We start from the raw sequence: 20,529 nt of genomic DNA on the forward strand, positions 1-20,529 counted from the left end.
CGGTTAATCCACAACATGGATCAGAGCAGGACAGTTTTTTTGTTTTTTTTTTTAAAGATAAATCGATCTGTGAAACCGGCATTAAGGTACCTTCACAGTAAGCGACGCTGCAGCGATATCGACAACGATGCCGATCGCTGCAGCGTCGCTTTTTCGTCGTTGTGTGGTCGCTGGAGAGCTGTCACACAGACAGCTCTCCAGCGACCAACTATGCCGAAGTCCCCCGGTAACCAGGGTAAACATCGGGTTACTAAGCGCAGGGCCGCGCTTAGTAACCCGATGTTTACCCTGTTTACCAGTGTAAAAGTAAAAAAAACAAACACTACATACTCACCTTCTGCTGTCTGTCACACGTCCCCTGGCGTCTGCTTCCTGCACTGACTGTGATTGCCGGCCGTAAGGCACAGCACAGCGGTGACGTCACCGCTGTGCTCTGCTTTTACTTTACGGCCGGCACTCACAGTCAGTGCAGGAAGCAGACGCCGGGGGACGTGTGACAGACAGCAGAAGGTGAGTGAGTATGTACTGTTTGTTTTTTTTACTTTTACACTGGTAACCAGGGTAAACATCGGGTTACTAAGCGCGGCCCTGCGCTTAGTAACCCGATGTTTACCCTGGTTACCAGTGTAAAACATTGCTGGCATCGTTGCTTTTGGTGTCAAACACGATGATACACGCCGATCTGAGGACCAAATAAAGTTCTGGACTTTCAGCAACGACCAGCGATATCACAGCGGGATCCAGATCGCTGCTGCGTGTCAAACACAACGATATCGCTATCCAGGACGCTGCAACGTCACGGATCACTATCGTTATCGTTGCAAAGTCGCTTAGTGTGAAGGTACCTTTAGACTGTACATCAACTGCACAAGTTCAAATTTCCTACAAATAGAACACCATGGACAATTAGAATAAAATACCTTTTATTTGCCAGTAATTGCATTAGCAGTCAATGTGAACTCTCAGTTAATGCACACACAGTGTACATATCAAAAATACAATTCAACTTTAGAGGGGTTAAACAAAGCCAAGTAAACACACACACATGCTACAGATAGTGGAAAAGGATAATGTTTGAAAAAAACAAAAAAAAAAATCACCCTTGCAAATGTGTCAACTTATTTCTGTTGAAAAATAGAATTCTGTGAAGAAAAAAAAAAAAGTGAATGTGGTTAGAGGAGTACTTAACCTAGTGCAAGTCACAGCTCCTGTTAAAGGGCTAGTTGCTGCATGATACAAATCGTTCAAATGGCAAAATACTAACAAAAATCAAGAAACTTTGCAATTTGCTTATTATACTCTACTCTCAATAACAGAGGGATTTATAATTTTACAGTTTACTGCTTGTTGCCTAAGATACCGGCCACCACTGAAGTTTACAAGCTTTTGTAAGTGCTGCTCTGAAGCTGGCTGGATCTCTGGATCACTATATTCCTCTGATGCAGCCAGGCAAAGCTGCCTCATTTAGCCGGGTCTGAAAATGCACAGTGCATCCCAGCAGCACAATAACTGTCAATCATCAGGATTGCACCCATTCCCGACAAGCAGGTAGTGGTGAATGATGTTGCAAAAACCTCTTTAAACAAGTCCTAAGGATTAGTTAGACCTGAAGACTTCTTTACAGTACCGTGCTATGGTCAAAAAAATTGAGGGTGCTGACCCATCAGAACTACCCGTACTGATCTTTCCAGTGCTATGTTTTGCTTCGAATAATAAATGACACATTTGGAGAAAAGGCAGTAGCGATACCATTTTGTGATAACAAAAACACTCCATCACGAGTAAAAAAAATATTTCAAAAGTATAGCTTTAATCACACACACACAAAAAAGTGTCCTTCTAGATTATATACCCAATATTATGACAAACATAAAACATCTACAACAGCAACACAGTATTACATAGGATTGGCAAGCCGTATAGAAGATAAAACATCATGGAGGAGCGATTACAAGCGACATTTATTTATAACCTCAGGTGCCAAAACAATTAAAAAGATCTAGAAATAAACTTGGTGGAACACTTCACATTTTCAGTACATTTCTCTACTAGAAGCCCAATGATTTCCATGATGACTTGATAAACAGTCTTCTCAGTCACTTATTTTTGAGATTAGTCTTCAGTGAAGATTTTTGTGCCACGTGCTGGACGCCCTTCTGATCAAGTCTGCCCTGAAATATATTAGACCACAAATTAGACACAGATCTCAGCAAGCTTCAGACTATGTAGGTCTGCTTTTTGATCAAGTTTCATTATTTGAGAAGTCCTGTAAGGCCGGGATCACACATGCGAGAAATACGGCCGAGTCTCACCTGGTAATACCTGGCACTCAGGAGCGGAGCGTGCGGCTCCATGTATTGCTATGCGGCCGCATGCTCCACTCCGGAGTGCAGGCGGCAGGGCCGGGTGTTAACATGCGAGACTCGGCCATATTTCTCGCATGTGTGATCCTGGTCTAAGGCAGTGATCCCTTATGGGAAGAAGAAGAAAAAAAAAATATTTTCATCCATAAAAGGTGTTCCACATGTCTGTTTTTCACATCCGTATGCCTGTTATTTACAGCCCCAATTTAAGACAAGCCTGTGAAGAACGAGACCTGGGGGGGTGGATACAGATATCACACTGCGCTCTCCAATCTGACACGGAGCTTACACAGTCACAGTTCTCTGGCGCCCCTTTACCATCAGGTGAGTCAGGGAACTGAACCTAGAGAGGCTTCCCTGTTATGTACAGGTTGTCGAGGCACTCTACAGTGAGGGAGGTATATATGTCACCAGTCCCAGGCTGGAAAATAATTATATATGTTAGATATAGGCCCAGTTAACAAGCTTATATCAGGTCAAAAACCAACCCCAGGTAGCGGATAAATGCTAGCTGGACTCACGAACGTGGGAAAAGTCGGGATTCAAGGTAAAAGCAGCCCCAAATTAATAGATATTTTAATTCCTGAAAGGCATACTAGATAATCCAAATATACAGAGTAATATACAGATATTACAGCCAGAGGTACATATAAAGGTAGGGTACAGGTATGGAATTGCAGTTAATGTATGTGTCCAGTTACCGCTCCTTATAGCATGTGGGCCCAGGGAAGCACAGTCTATACTCGAGTATAAGCCGAGAATTTCAGCCCATTTTTTTAGGCTGAAATTGCCCCTCTCGGCTTATACTCGAGTCATTCCCAGGGGGTTGGGAGGGGAGGGGGAGCAGCAGCTGTCTAATCATACTCCCCTGCTCCTGGCGCGGTCCCTGCACGTCCCTAGTTCTACGGGCGCTGACAGCTTCTTCCTGTATTGACCGGTCACATGGTACCGCTCATTACAGTAATGATTATGGACCCGACTCCACTCCCATAGGGGTGGAGCCGCATATTCATTACTGTAATGAGCGGTACCATGTGACTGCTCAATACAGGAAGAAGCTGTCAGCGCCCAGAGAACCAGGGACGTGCAGGGATCGCGCCAGGAGCAGGCGAGTATGACGGGACAGTGCGCAATATTCACCTGTCCCCCGTTCCACCATCGGCGCCGCTCCATCTTCCGTGTCCTCTGCAGTGACGCTCAGGTCAGAGGGCGCGATGACGCGATTAGTGTGCGTACCGCCCTCTGCCTGAACAGTCAGTGCAGAGAACTCGGCAGTGGAATGCGGACAAGTGACTATAGCAAGTGCCGGGGGCCTGAGCGACGAGCGGTGAGTATGTGATTTTTTAATCGCAGCAACAGCATATGGGGCATAATAGTCTATGGTGCATCTTATGGGGCCATAATCAGCATTTGTGGAGCATTATATGGGGCAAATTTCTCTATGGAGCATCTTATGGGGCCATGTGCAGTGTTGTATGGGGCAAATATTTCTATGGAGCATCTTATGGGGCCATGTGCAGCATTATATGGGGCAAATATCTCTATGGAGCATCTTATGGGGCCATAATCAGCATTTGTGCAGCATTATATGGGACAAATGTGTCTATGGAGCATCTTATGGGGCCATAATCAACATTTGTGCAGCATTATATGGGGCATATATTAATATGGAGCATCTTATGGGGCCCATCAAACTGTATGGGAGCATTATATGGGGCGTATTTTATATGTAGCATCTTATGGGGCCCATCATGAACTGTATGGAGCATTATATGGGGATCCGGATTCAATATGGATATTCAAAAACACTTAACCTTTTGATATCTCAATTAATTTTACTTTTATTGGTATCTTTTTATTTTTGACATTTACCGGTAGCTGCTGCATTTTCCACCCTAGGCTTATACTCGAGTCATTAAGTTTTCCCAGTTTTTTGTGGCAAAATTAGGGGTCTCGGCTTATACTCGAGTATATACGTTATATTTCTTTTGCAATTCAATTGGGCTTTCTTGGCAGGACTAAGTACATGTTAGCATTGCCAAAGTAAGTGACAAAAAACAGGTATGAGGATAGGGACACATCCAGGGTGGGGTACAGGGGTCCATGACATATCGGGCTCCTTAGCCTGTGGCAGGCACTGACATATTGCGCTGCTATGGCCGCTGCAGTTTCTTCTTCCACCAGTAGTATTAGCAGCTTCTGTTCTTCCTTCGTGGAATGTGAAGTCTGAAAATAGATCAGACCATCTCCTGAAGAGATAGTTCCTCACTGTGGAGTATTTGGGGTGCATCAGCAAAAAGTGGGCCTATCCCTCCAGAGTCTCTTGGGAGCACTGGCGGCAGTCTGCTCTCTCAGGGATTGCAGGATTCGATGAGTAGGCTGTGGGCGCTCAGTCAATACCGGCTCAGGATTTGTTGCTCTTTGAGGCTTGTTAGTTTATTTATATATGAGGCCAATTGGTAGTTCCTGTGTAGGTTCTTTTATACTGTCAGGATCTGTGATTTGTTCTTATCGTTCCTCCAGATGCCGAGATTTTCCTCTTTGCCTTTGTGTTCAGTCTTCCGTATTTCACTTTGTCAGGCAATACAGGTTGGTGGGCTTGGTCAGGCTGGTTATGGGCAATTTGTGCTGGTGGGCTTCGTTCTCCTGGAGCAGCAAGGCTTTGTGATGGTAGGAGCTTGGACCACTACTTTGTATGTGAACCTTGAATGATAGTGCCTTCTTTTAGATCACAAGGTGTAGTGGAAATATGCCCAGCCCTGCTTAGCAGGAGCTGTTTAAAGAGCTCTGATGGACTTGGAGGAGGTGTTTGCAGAACTCTAGCTGGAATATTTCTGTTGGTCCATCGTCCCTCTTTGACCAGTTTGGGTATGAGACTAGACCACAGATTTCGCTGCCGTACAGAAGAAAGATTGGGGCAATGATGACAATTTTTTTTTTTGCCAGACACTTACAGGTGCCTTGAGATGGTACAGATGTCTTATGATGGTATAGAAGGCTTTGCAAACCATGTCTTTCGGGAATTCTATGGCTTGCTTAAAGTTCCTCGATTGGCTGCGTTCTAGGCTCAGTTAGGTGTATTTGTTGGTTTCTATAAGTAGACAGTTGTCTATTATGAATGGGGGGGCAGCTGGTTTCTGCTGTCTTTTTTTGGAACACCATATCCATATTCGTTTTCTTCCACTTGATTGTCAGTGCCAATGTGGCGCTGACAATATGTAGGGTTTTCAGATGATCTTTGAGGCCTTTCTCAGTTGGAGAGTACAGCATGAGATCATCAGCATACAGCAGGAATTTCACCTCGGTCTCATGGAAGGCGAGTCTTGGTTCTGAAAAGGACTCTAGAGCTATCGCCAGCTCTGTCTCGCTCCTCGGCTCTGTTAGAAATAAGCCATCCTTTTATTTACCCTCACACTGTAGCTGTTCTCAGTGTAGGAGCCTCAGAAGACATGTGCTTTGCCTTCTCTTCTGCTCCACAACAGTTTTAGGAGTAGTCCTAGGTGCCACACAGAGTTGAAAGCGTTCTTGAAGTCCACAAAGCTGGCATAGATCTTCCCATGCTTTGTAATGCGCATGTGCTTCTTGATGAGGCTGTTCAGGGTGTAGATGTGATCTGTGACCTGCTTGACTTTTGCGGAGGATGTTGTGTTGGGTGAGGAAGGGGAGGATCCACTTACTCATAGCCAGCCTGCAGCACAATACTGAATAGTTTTGCCATCACAGATTGGATTTCTGGAGAGCTGTATTTTAGCATAGCTGGTAGGATCCCATCTGGACGTCTGGCCTTTTTACAATTTATCAGTGTGATCCTGTGATTTCTGGCAATGTAACTGGTGTATCCAGAGGGTTTTGGAAATCTTTGACTTTCCTCCATATCCTTCAGATTGCTCACAAGCTCTTTTTGTTGGGATGTTTTTGTAAAAGTGTAAGGGGGTGTCGCATTCCTACCCCCTTTAAATGTGTTAATTGGTTATGCTGCTATGTACATATTTACCATTTTGTGTATTGTAGTATAGAGTAAGTGTAGGACCTGTTATCAGACACTAGATTGGGCACTACATTGGACATAGTCATGTAGGAGGGGCTGTCTGTGTCAAGTAAGGTGTCTTCCCATTTTGTTGTCAGTAGGGGCCTAGTGCCCATGCTGGGCAGACAGCTCCGCAACATTCAAGCCAGAGTCCGGATGGACAGAGTACTGCTGAGGCAGCAACGTTTCCACAGTTCAGAACAAGAGTTCAAGAAGTCATCCTTAACTAGTACAGAGACACAGGTTGCTCACCATGTGGCAGATCATTGCTTGGGCTGATGCCTTTCGTACCAGTGCGAAACGGATGGAACACCACTCAGGTGTATTGAGCTCGCACAGGGAGGACGCTGCGTTATCGCAAGAGGCTGTATGTCCCCGTAATGTACTGCAGGACGTATTAAAAAGCGTAGGGAGATCAGAGAACATGTACTGCTTGAAACCTAATGCTGATTATGTAACTGAAAAAAATGTGCAGCGACAAACCAAGAGTAAAATTCATCGTTTTAAGTTTGAAAGGGACTGTCTTATTGTACTACGGAAGTAGCGGAACTTCAGCCAGTCTGATGGGACCCAGATGGTGCAGTAGCTGAAGCGAAATGTATGATGCAGAAGGGACATTGTTAGCATGTAATTGGAAGCCATGGCACGTGTAACCAGTTAACCACAGCCATGACTATGGCTCTGTGTCTGCATTTTACTAAAGGTCCTTGACGTACTGGAACAAGATGTTGCTGCTTTTACGGTTGGGTCCTATGTGCTTCCATAGTTCCCAAAAGCTGTTGTCTTCAAATGCATCTTGGAGTTGGAGGAGTTTGATGGAAATATGGTTTTGCTTTTTATCTCTGAGGATGGATTTTTTATTTCATTGTATGGTGTTGTAGGCTAATCTCAGAGTGAGGTTGTTTGGGGGTCTGTTTTTTTTAATTTGAGGTCATTCTTAGGGCCTTACTTATGGTTTTACATACCTTGTCAAACCAGTTGTTGGGATTTTGTTTATTCGGCCTCTTGTAGCTCCACCTTTCTGCCATGGCATAAAGTTATGTCGTTAAGGTCTTATACCTCTAGGTGCACTCCTTTGGGTTAAGTTCATACACGTTATTATGGAAGCGCTGGAGTTTCTCCTTGGTCTCTGGTCTTGTATATTTTGTGGCTGACACCTTGGACCATTTGATTGATGGAGGTAAGCAAAAGAGGTCAGTCTACTGCAGAGTTTTTGAGGGCAATTTGTTTGTGGATTTATGAGCAGTTGGTTGTGGTCTGACATGTGTTTGTGGGATGACTTTAGAAGGCATCAATGTTTGTAGGGTCCATATCTGTGATGGCATAGTCTATCATGCTGCTTCTCACGTGGGAGTTTAAGGTGTGTCTTTCCAATGAGTCTTCTTTCGTCCGACCTTTGAGAATGTGAAGTTCAAGGAGTCAGCATAGGTTCAACAGTGTTCTGTCACTTTTATAGACTATGCCGTCATGGCTGCTCCTCTGCGTGTAAACTTGGTTGTCACAATCGGTATCTGATTACATACATACATACATACATACAACGGAAAGTATTCAGACCCCTTTAAATTTTTTCACTCTGTTTCATCACAGCCATTTGGTAAATTAAAAAAAAAAAATTCTCATTAATGTACACGCTGCACCCCATCTTGACTGAAAAATACAGAAATGTAGACATTTTTGGAAATTTATTAAAGAGGAAAAACAAATATCACGTGATCATAAGTATTCAGACCCTTTGCTCAGACACTCATATTTAAGTCACATGCTGCCCATTTCCTTGTGACCCTCCTTGAGATGGTTCTTCTCCTTCATTGGGAGTTTTTAATTAAACTGATAGGTGTGCCTTTCCAAGCCAAGTCCTGTCTATATAAGACCTCACAGCTCACAGTGCATGTCATACCAAATGAGAATTATGAGGTCAAAAGGAATTGGCCAAGGACCTCAGAGAATTGTGGCAAGGCACAGATCTGGTCAAGGTTACATAAGAATTTCTACAGTACTCAAGATTCCTAAGAGCACAGTGGCCTCCCCATAATCCTTAAACAGAAGACGTTTGGGACCACCAGAAGTCTTCCTAGGCCTGGCTGTCCAGTCACACTGAGCAATCGTGGGAGAAGAGCCTTGGTAAGAGGTAAAGAAGAACCCCAAGATCACTGTGGCTGAGCTTCAGAGATGCATTAGGGAGATGGGAGAAAGTTCCACAAAGTCAACTATCACTGTACCCCTCCACCAGTTTTGTGCCTTTATGGCAGAGTGGCCCGACAGAAGCATCTCCTCAGTGCAAGACATGTGAAAGCCCGCTAGAGTTTGCTAAAAAAAAAAAACAAAAAAAACCACACACATGAAGGACTCCGGGACTATGAGACATAAGATTCTCTGGTCTGATGAAACCAAGATAGACCTTTATGGTGATAATTCTAGGCGGTATATATGGAGAAAATCAGACACTGCTCATCACCTGCCCAATGCAAACCCAACAGTGAAACATGGTGGTGGCAGCATCATGCTATGGGGGTGTTTTTCAACTGCAGGGACAGGACGACTGCAGTTGAAAAACACCCATGAATGTGGCCAAGTACAGAGATATCCTGGATGAAAACCTCTTCCAGAGTGCTCTGGACCTCAGACTTGGCCGAAGGTTCACCTTCCAACAAGACAATGACCCTAAGCACACAGCTAAAACAACAAAAGGTTTAGCTTCAGAACAACTCTGACCATTATTTACTGGCCCAGCCAGAGACCTAACCTAAACCTAATTGAGCGTCTCTGGAGAGACCTGAAGATGGCTGTCCATCAACATTCACCATCCAACCCGACGAAACTGAAGATGATATATAGAGGTTTCTGTCAGTTGTCAGATAGGAAGGGAAAGAGACTATTCCTGCATGGAGGTCTCTGTAGGAGGAGAACATTGTCCAGATTCACACTCTAGGGTTTCAAAGCGGTTTGGGTTTAAGTATGAAGACCCTGGAGGACATTTGTATGCTGCACAAAAGGTAGATGTTGGCCCAAGATGTGAGGATGGAGCGGCTTAGTCTTACACATATGTGGCAGTCTCCTCTCTTTCACTGCTCTGTTATGTTCATGAAGCTCCTCTTTGTACTGGACTAATATTCCGTCTGAGCTTCGATCCGTTTTGGCATATTTGTTCATCATGGCAGAGACAGAGTTCCTTGTATACGGTGGGGACAAGGAATTCATTATCAGCTTTAGTCCATGTTTCCAGGAGGATCTGAATATCAATGTTTTTCAGTCTTTGATTTAAGTCTGGGTCATTTGTCTTACATCTACAGGCTGAAGTGTTCAGGCCCTGAATTTTCCAGCTACTGATGATTAGAGGTGACATTGTGTGGCTATGTAGCTTGTAATGAGCTGCACTGCATAGGACAACTTGGATTGCAGACTGGTTAACAGGTTATAAGCAATTGGTTCAGGGGCATGATTTTTTTTTTGCTGAGAGCGCTAAGCTTGATTTTCATCTCCTCTATGCCACTGATCTGCTTTACTCTGTGTGTGGTGGGTGGTGTCTTTCACGATTGTCTCTCATGGCCTAAATTTGGGTACAGGTCGCAGTTTGCTGAGCATATTCAGTTTTAGGTCCATTTGTTGGTGGTGCTCTTTCTACAAGTTTTTGGTTCATGCGAGTTCTATTTCTTGGGACGCTGTTGAGAACTTTGTCTTTGAGTTCTTTGGCAAGAAGGCCAATTCGTTGGTTGCTGGGATGTTTATTATCATACAGGTGTTGGAGGTTTATGGCAGGATTTTGTACCAAAGTGATGTCTGGCATCAAGGGGATTTTGGCTGCTAGCTCTTTTGATGTCTTGGGTGATGTGTTTAGAGATATCTTTCCTTGGCAGCACGAATGAAAGGATGATCTTACAGCCGGGGGACATCTGTTGTATAAAACAATTGTTCTGCTACTTGCTGGTCCTGGAGGTTGTTGGTGCCTGTATGTCTAATTATGTTTTTTGGGTCGGTGAAATATGCATTATTGATTACGGCTGTTCCTTGTTCTATAGTTGAGCAGCAGATTTTTGAACTCCTTTTTCCTGGGAAGTGTCGCCTTGTGTTGAGGTATTCTCCTCTGGAGTCTATAATCAGGACGTGGCGATTGGCTGGTCCGATGTGGTCTTTTGCTTGCGTTCAGCTTGCTGCTCTGTCATGTTGTAATGTAATGTCGTTCTATTGATTAAAGCCCAGAAAGGGCTAAACGTTATGGATTTGCTTTGATTGCAATAAACAGTTACTATTTGTGAGTGCCGGGATCCTTTGCTTTCCATTTATACTTCCTCCATGAGCACCACACTGAAACACAGAGTTTTGACCACTTCTTGCATTTTCCCTTGCTGTCATTCTAGACTTTGTGTTTTTATGAGGTTTAGCTCTAGCCCTCCCTGTATTTCTGGGTTATTTTCTGCTTTGCTCTTGATATTTATGCGATTATTTAAGTTAGTGGTGTTCTGGCTGTTGGCTCTCATTTTGTCTGCACCTCTCTTCACCTCTCTTCTTCCCTGGGTCCTCCTCTTGGGTTAGGGGTGCTGTCTGGCTTTGGTCTGGTTGAGCCAGATGTAAACAAACAGTGCAGGAAATTAAATTCAGGAGGAACGAAAGGTAGAAACAAAATATACAGGGATGTTATATATTACAATACAGCACAGATTAGGTAAAAAAATAATTTTGAGTTTGGGGTCAGACAACCTCTTTAACCCTTTTCCAACATCGGGCTTAATAGTATGCCGGTGTCGGACTACCTCCCTTTGATGTGGGCTCCGGGGGTGAGCCCACAGCTTTCCCAGGACTTGTCAGTGTAAGGCTGCCGTCACACTAGTAGTATTTGGTCAGTATTTTACATCAGTATTTGTAAACCAAAACCATGAGTGGGTGATAAATACAGAAGTGGTGACGTGTCTCCATTATACTTTTCCTCTATTTGTTCCACTCCTGGTTTTGGCTACAAATACTGATGTAAAATACTGACCAAATACTGCTAGTGTGACGGCAGCCTAAGGTACTAGCAGGAACGCGGGATGCGGTGACAAGCAGGAGGCAGAGCAAGAGTTAACAATATGAGATATATAGATAGATCTATATATATATATATATATATATATATATATATATATATATATATATATATAGATCTATATATCTATATCGAGATCGAGAGTTAGATAGATATATCTATCTATATATATGGAGCGCCCCCATGGGGCCATGGGGTACTCTGTACTGGGTCCTTCGGTTCACAGGGGGATGTCACGGTGGCTGACCCGGTCCATGGCCCTGGCACGTCCGTGTTAAAGGGAAAGGTCTTTAAAGGGGAAATGTTCGTGACGCCACCTGTGGTATTCGGTCAGGGTGACCGACGCTGCTTTAAGGGGTCCGCTGCGGTGATATTTTGGCAGCTAGATGGTATACCTTCCCACAGGTGAAGTGTATCCCCAGGGCTTCCCTGTGTAGATGGTGGATGGTGAGAGGCACAGAGAAGAACGAGGACACAAGGTTGCAGTCTCTTTACCTTTACTGAGGGCTTCAGAATCCACAGTCCAAAGCACCAGATCACAGGGCAAACAGAGTCCGGCCAGTTTGGAGGCAAGTCCAAAGACCCTTTGTCCAGGCAGAAATCAGTAGCCTTCCTCTGGCGCCGTGGTGTTGTAGTCCCTTACTGCTAAGCTTCTCATAAGGTCCTCACAGATATTGTAAATGTTATGTCTCTCTCTCTGTCCCCCGGATAGGATAGGACAAACCCATATGACCGGTGGCTTGAGGCGGTTTATAGGGACTCTATCATGCCCCAGCCTTTAAGGGGTGCCACCTTGCCTCCTGGGTGTAGGGCAGACAGGTAATGTGAAATTAGCTGTCCTGCCGGTCTCTGGAGCAAGGCATAAAGGGTCGTTGCTCCCTCGGTGTTCCGGCTACCGGGATCCTGCGCCTCAGAAGGAGGCAACCTGTGTAGGGCTGATCCGCTTCTGGTATCCACTCCTTTGCTATGACTTCTTTCACCCTCTCTGCAATACAGTTCTCCTTCTGTGTCTCTTTGTAGGAGCTGCAGCTCTCAGGGCATGCACAGCTCTGTGTCCTTCTTCCTCCATCTCTGACAGGATCCCACCCCTGTCAGGGACCAACTACCTGAGCAGAGCTCAGCCAGCAACTAACTCCCTACAGGCAACCAGTTTTACCAATGTGGGGAGTGACCTAATAAATAGGAGCAGAGCTCCCCCTGGTGGCCTGGAGTGTGAAAGGTGTTGCATGTTTGTGATACCTGGATGCAGTTATCCTTCTTTGCCTCCAAACGCAATATCACTCTCCCCTAGAGGAAAATGACATTACTGCAACGACCAGGACTAAATTATATATATATATATATTTGGAACAGCATCCAAAGCTCTCCCGACCAGCAATCCAATGGTATCCAATTATATAATCAAAAAAAGGAAAGCAGCACATTATTATTACCTCAATAAAGTCCACTATTTTTTTTTTCAGGTTTTTTTGTGCTGCTTTCCTTTTTTTGATAGATGTGTATATATATATATATATATATATATATATACACACACACACACACATACATATACACACACACACACACACTTCCAAAAAAGCAGGCAGCACTCCATTTTCTTAAAGATAATATGTAGGATTTATATATATATATGCAAAAAATTGGAACAGCACAACTTCTTTACTTATCTTCGGGTGCATGTGGGTTCATTAAAATCCTACATATTATCTTTAAGAAAATGGAGTGCTGCCTGCTTTTTTGGAAGTGTGTGTGTGTGTATATGTATGTGTGTGTGTGTGTATATGTATGTGTGTGTGTGTGTATATGTATGTGTGTGTGTGTGTGTATATGTATGTGTGTGTATATATATATATATATATATATATATATATATATATATATATATATATATATATATATATATATATATATATATATATATATATATATATATATATATATATATATATACACTCCATGCAGGGAGTAAGGGTGTAAATAGACAGGCCCACAATTTGTATACGGCAATAAAGTGACTACAATAGGTCAAATAACGGGTTAAATTATCAGTCTCTGGTTCCTGGGCGATGGTGACTGGAAAATCCCATGATGGCACTATAGGTAGCGCGAGAAGTCTCTGAGCTAGTCCTGGAAAAAAGTGAAGCACTGTTTTTGTACGGTGACGAAGTATCCTGGTCTTACTACACGTGGTCTTGTGGTCCTGGAACGAGGTACTGAACGGGGAAAGATCTGCTGCACAGCTGAGGATGTACAAAGTCCCGGAGTGGAGCCCGCAGTCTCACTGCTGCGAACCGCATGCAACACCGGATCAGCGTTGCAAAGAGTCAGCAGATGTAAGATGCACCAAACGGTTAGTGCTGCAGGGGTCGGAGATTAACGGTGAGTTGGTCTCAGGAGATGCACAGTCTGTATGCGTGGAAATGGAATGCTGCAATGTGAGCCTATCAATTGGCGTCGGCCAGCGGAGAGGGAGTCAACCTTCCCCTGTAGCACACGCCTAAAGCTCCGTTCCTGCGCGCTCAGTCTCTTTTATATCGCACCCAGGTGCAAAGGTCTACTCTGATCAGAAAGTGCTTCCCGCGGCAACAATGGTGACAGTCCCGACAGTTCAGGCCTGGACACGCAAGAGAGACCACTATTCTGGTCCATCTTCCTACATCAGCTCAGCTGTTCTGAACACCTGACATATGCCCGCAATAGCCACAGGTGAAATCGCAATCCACCCGTGGCTATTAACCAGTTAAATGTCGCTGTCAAACGCTAACAGCAGCATTTAACAAGCGCTTCCGACAATCGGGCCGGATATACGCCCATAAGTGACCCGCGTCATGTGATCGCGGGTCACCGGTGTGTTGGCATGACGACCGGAGGTCTCCTGGAGATCTCTATGGTTGTCCGTGCCGGATTGCTGTGAGCGCCACCCAGTGATTGGCACTCATAACAAGTGAGCAATTCTGCTATATACAGGCAATCTGATCATCGCCTCTATGTAGCAGAGCCGATCGGGTTATGGCAGCTTCTAGTCTCCCATATAGACTATCGAAGCATGCCAAAAGTAAAAAAAAAAAAAGTATAGTAAGTGTATGTATGTATGTATGTATGTATGTATACACACACACACACACACACACACACACACACACACACACACAAACACACTGAAGAGCCCGGCGTTGCCTGGGCATAGTAAATATCTGTGGTTAGTTATAGCACCTCACTTCTCTTATTTTCCCATCACGCCTCATTTTCCCCATCACATCTTTCATTTTCCCCCTTACACCTCATTTTCTCCCTCACTCCTCTCATTCCCCCCTACCACTTGTCATTTCGACCACATCTGTCATTTTCCGATCACTCCACTATTTTCCCTCACTCCTCTCATTTTGCACTCACACCTTTTCATTTTCACCTCACGCCCCTCATTTTCACCTCACACCTCTCATTTTCCCCTCAGTATAAACATGTTTGTCATCTCCCTTATATATAGTATACACCTGTATGTCATCTCCTGTATATAGTATATACCTGTATGTCATCTCCCCTGTAAATAGTATATACCTGCTGTATGTCATCTCCTCCTGTATATAGTATATACCTGTATGTCATCTCTTCTGTATATACGATATACCTGTATGTCATCTCCTCCTATATATAGTATATACCTGCTGTATGTCATCTCCTCTATATATCTATGCGTCATCTCCTCTTTTATATAGTATATACCTGTGTGTCATCTCCCCTGTATATAGTATGTACCTGTAAGTCATCTCCTGTATATAGTATATACCTGTGTGTCATCTGCTCCTGTATATAGTATATACCTGTGTGTCATCTGCTCCTGTATATAGTATATACCTGTGTGTCATCTCCTCCTGTATATAGTATATACCTGTGTGTCATCTCCTCCTGTATATAGTATATACCTGTGTGTCATCTCCTCCTGTATATAGTATATACCTGTGTGTCATCTCCTCCTGTATTAGACCTCGTTCACACGTTATTTGCTCAGTATTTTTAAGCTAAATTGGCAGCCTTATAAATCCCCAGCCAACAGGAAGCCCTCCCCCTGGCAGTATATATTAGCTCACACATACACATAATAGACAGGTCATGTGACTGACAGCTGCCGTATTTCCAATATGGTACATTTGTTGCTCTTGTAGTTTGCTTATTAATCAGATTTTTTTTTTGAAGGATAATACCAGACTTGTGTGTGTTTTAGGGCGAGTTTCATGTGTCACGTTGTGTGTGTTGAGTTGCATGGGGCTACATGCATGTAGAGACTTATTGTGAGATGAGTTGTGTGGCGACATGCGTGTAGCAACTTTTTGTGTGTCGAGTTGCATGTGACAGGTTAGTGTAGCAAGTTGTGTGCAGCAAGTTTTGCGCGTGGCGAGTTTTGTGTGTTGTGCGTTTTGAGTATGTGCAAGTTTTGTGTGAGGCAACTTTTGCATGTGTTGCAACTTTTGTGCATGTGTCAATTTTTCTGCGTGTGCAAGTTTTGCATGTGGTGAGTTTTCCATGAGGTGAGTTTTGCACGTGTGACGAGTTTTGCGTGAGCCTAGTTTTGCATGTGGCGAGTTTTGAGCGGCGACTTTTGTGTTTCGACTTTTATGTGGTGAGGTTGGTGTATGTGTGGTGAAATGTGTGCTGAGGGTGATATACACTCACCGGCCACTTTATTAGGTACACCATGCTAGTAACGGGTTGGACCCCCTTTTGCCTTCAGAACTGCCTCAATTCTTCGTGGCATAGATTCAACAAGGTGCTGGAAGCATTCCTCAGAGATTTTGGTCCATATTGACATGATGGCATCACACAGTTGCCGCAGATTTGTCGGCTGCACATCCCAAAGATGCTCCATACAAGGCAGGATGGATCCATGCTTTCATGTTGTTTACGCCAAATTCTGACCCTACCATCCGAATGTCGCAGCAGAAATCGAGACTCATCAGACCAAGCAACGTTTTTCCAATCTTCTACTGTCCAATTTCGATGAGCTTGTACAAATTGTAGCCTCAGTTTCCTGTTCTTAGCTGAAAGGAGTGGTACCCGGTGTGGTCTTCTGCTGCTGTAGCCCATCTGCCTCAAAGTTCGACGCACTGTGCGTTCAGAGATGCTCTTAGGCCTACCTTGGTTGTAACGGGTGGCGATTTGAGTCACTGTTGCCTTTCTATCAGCTCGAACCAGTCTGCCCATTCTCCTCTGACCTCTGGCATCAACAAGGCATTTCCGCCCACAGAACTGCCGCTCACTGGATTTTTTTTCTTTTTCGGACCATTCTCTGTAAACCCTAGAGATGGTTGTGCGTGAAAATCCCAGTAGATCAGCAGTTTCTGAAATACTCAGACCAGCCCTTCTGGCACCAACAACCATGCCACGTTCAAAGGCACTCAAATCACCTTTCTTCCCCATACTGATGCTCGGTTTGAACTGCAGGAGATTGTCTTGACCATGTCTACATGCCTAAATGCACTGAGTTGCCGCCATGTGATTGGCTGATTAGAAATTAAGTGTTAACAAGAAGTTGGACAGGTGTACCTAATAAAGTGGCCGGTGAGTGTATGTGTTCAAGCATGTGGTAGTGTGTGGCGCATTGTGTGTGTGTGTGTTTTCATATCCCCGTGTGTAGTGAGTATCCCATGTCGGGGCCCCACCTTAGCAACTGTACGGTATATACTCTTTGGCGCCATCGCTCTCACTCTTTAAGTCCCCCTTATTCACATCTGGCAGCTGTCAATTTGCCTCCCAACACTTTTCCTTTCACTTTTTCCCCATTATGTAGATAGGGGCAAAATTGTTTGATGAATTGGAATGCGCGGGGTTAAAATTTCACCTCACAACATAGCCTATAACGCTCTCAGGATCCAGACATGTGACTGTGCAAAATTTTGTGGCTGTAGCTGCGACGGTGCAGATGCCAATCCCGGACATACACACACACATACAGCTTTATATATTAGACTAGCTGAAGAGCCCGGCGTTGCCTGGGCATAGTAAATATCTGTGGTTAGTTATAGCACCTCACTTCTCTTATTTTCCCATCACGCCTCTCATTTTCCCCATCACATCTTTCATTTTCCCCCTTACACCTCATTTTTCCCCTCACTCCTCTCATTCCCCCCTACCACTTGTCATTTCGACCACATCTGTCATTTTCCGATCACTCCACTATTTTCCCTCACTCCTCTCATTTTGCACTCACACCTTTTCATTTTCACCTCACGCCCCTCATTTTCACCTCACACCTCTCACTTTCCCCTCAGTATAAACATGTTTGTCATCTCCCTTATATATCGTATACACCTGTATGTCATCTCTTGTATATAGTATATACCTGTATGTCATCTCCCCTGTAAATAGTATATACCTGCTGTATGTCATCTCCTCCTGTATATTGTATATACCTATGTGTCATCTCCTCCTGTATATAGTATATACCTGCTATGTCATCTCTATATACCTATGTGTCATCTCTTTTATATAGTATATACCTGTATGTCATCTCCTGTATATAGTATATACCTGTGTGTCATCTCCTCCTGTATATAGTATATACCTGTGTGTCATCTCCTCCTGTAAATAGTATATACCTGTGTCATCTCCTCCTGTAAATAGTATATACCTGTGTCATCTCCCCTGTATATAGTATATACCTGTGTCATCTCCCCTGTATATAGTATATACCTGTGTGTCATCTCCTCCTGTATATAGTATATACCTGTGTGTCATCTCCTCCTGTATATAGTATATATCTGTGTGTCATCTCCCCTGTATATAGTATGTACCTGTATGTCATCTCCTCCTGTATATAGTATATATCTGTGTGTCATCTCCTCCTGTATTAGTCTGCGTTCACACGTTATTTGGTCAGTATTTTTACCTCAGTATTTGTAAGCTAAATTGGCAGCCTGATAAATCCCCAGCCAACAGGAAGCCCTCCCCCTGGCAGTATATATTAGCTCACACATACACATAATAGACAGGTCATGTGACTGACAGCTGCCATATTTCCTATATGGTACATTTGTTGCTCTTGTAGTTTGTCTGCTTATTAATCAGATTTTTATTTTTGAAGGATAATACCAGACTTGTGTGTGTTTAAGGGCGAGTTTCATGTGTCAAGTTGTGTGTGTTGAGTTGTGTGTGGCGACATGCACGTAGCGACTTTTGTGAGATGAGTTGTGTGGTGACATGCGTGTAGCAACTTTTTGTATGTCGAATTGCATGTGACAGGTTAGTGTAGCAAGTTGTGTGCAGCAAGTTTTACGCGTGGCGAGTTTTAGGTGTGGTGCGTTTTGAGTATGTGCAAGTTTTGTGTCAGGCAACTTTTGCATGTGTTGCAACTTTTGTGCATGTGGCAATTTTTCCGCGTGTGCAAGTTTTGCAGGTGTGGCGAGTTTTGCGTGAGCCTAGTTTTGCATGTGGCAAGTTTTGCTTGTGACGAGTTTTGCGCGTGGCGAGTTTTGAGCGGTGACTTTTGTGTTTCGACTTTTATGTGGCGAGGTTGGTGTGTGTGGTGAAATGTGTGCTGAGGGTGATATGTGTTCAAGCACGTGGTAGTGTGTGGCGCATTTTGTGTGTGTGTGTTCATATCCCCGTGTGTGGTGAATATCCCATGTCGGGGCCCCACCTTAGCAACTGTATGGTATATACTCTTTGGCGCCATCGCTGTCATTCTTTAAGTTTAAGTATGTTCACATCTGGCAGCTGTCAATTTGCCTTAACACTTTTCCTTTCACTTTTTCCCCCATTATGTAGATAGGGGCAAAATTGTTTTGTGAATTGGAACGCACGGGGTTAAAATTTCGCCTCACAACATAGCCTATGACGCTCTAGGGGGCCAGACGTGTTAAGGTGCAAAATTTTGTGGCTGTAACTGCGACGGTGCAGATGCCAATCCCGGAAATACACATTCAGATATAGATAATATAAGTTTGAATCACCCCACTTTCGCCCCTTTAAAAATAAAATAAACAAAAAAAAAAAAAAGCACACATTTGGTATCGCCGCGTTCAGAATCGACCAATCAATACAAAAAAAAAAAAAATGATTAACCGGATTGCTAAACAGCGTAGCGAGAAAAAAAAAGTAAAAACGCCAGAATTACATCTTTTAGGTTGCCGCAACATTGCATTAAAATGCAATAGCGGGCGATCAAAAGATCGTATCGGCACCAAAATGGTATCATTAAAAACGATAGCTTGGCACGCAACGATATGTTTGGTGTCTATGAACTCGTAATGACTTGGAGAATCATAATGGCAGGTCAGTTTTAGCATTTAGTGACCAGAGTAAAAAAAAAAAAAAGCCAAACAAAAAGCAAGTGTGGGATTGCACTTTTTTTGCAATTTCACGGCACTTGGAATTTTTTACCTGTTTTCTAGTACAGGACTTGGTGAAACCAATAGTGTTGTTCAAAAGTACAACTCATCCTGCTAAAAACAAGCCCTCACATGGCCGTATTGACGGAAAAAAAAAAAAAAAAAAAAAGTTATGGCTCTGAGAAGAAGGGGAGCAAAAAACGAAAATGCAAAACCAAAAAAAGCTCCGGGGGTTAAGGGGTTAAAATGACTTCACCCATTCCACATTATTAAAGATTACTATACATCTATTCATCTACAAAATGGCCTCTGCAGGGGTACAGAGCGCACTGGAACATCTGAACGTTGGCAGCCTCTGCCATTCAATTTGTGTGGGATGAACCAGCACTTCTATAACCTGCAGGCTGAGCATGGTTCATACTTTCCACAGTGCTAGCTAAATCTCTGCAGAGGCAGTTTTGGAGCTGAACATGGGACATCCATCTGGGATAAAATGGTCAGTGGCAGGAGAAAAGACGATAATAGCTATGGTGACTATAGAGTAAAAATGCAGTCAATTATAAAGGGGTGAAGGGTGTTTTTTTTTTTTTATTAAAAATGAAAAATAAAAGCTGAACGTGTCTTAAAAGGAATTAGTCAGCAGTTTTTCAATGCTATCAGGCAGCAGCATGATGTAGTGGTAGAGCCTGATTCCAGTGATACATCACTTAAGTCACAGTTCTCTTTCCTGCAATTTAGCAAAGCACAGATATTAAGCTGTTTATATCCTGCCCACACCACTGATTCCAT

General features: G+C 43.7%; 1 protein-coding gene across 7 annotated transcripts in view; it reads right to left on the minus strand.

Moving 5' to 3' along the window:
- Nucleotides 1-1,789: 1,789 nt before the first annotated feature.
- Nucleotides 1,790-20,529, minus strand: part of LOC143775494 (CDC42 small effector protein 2-B) — an 80,656-nt gene continuing 61,916 nt past the window's right edge. For all 7 annotated transcript variants that reach the window (XM_077263686.1, XM_077263689.1, XM_077263690.1 and 4 more), the window contains one exon: nucleotides 1,790-2,171. The gene's annotated coding sequence lies outside the window, so the exon portion shown is untranslated. The remainder of the gene's footprint in view (nucleotides 2,172-20,529) is intronic.

This window comes from Ranitomeya variabilis, chromosome 5 (assembly GCF_051348905.1).
Source record: "Ranitomeya variabilis isolate aRanVar5 chromosome 5, aRanVar5.hap1, whole genome shotgun sequence".
In the NCBI taxonomy this organism is placed as follows: Eukaryota; Metazoa; Chordata; class Amphibia; order Anura; family Dendrobatidae; genus Ranitomeya; species Ranitomeya variabilis.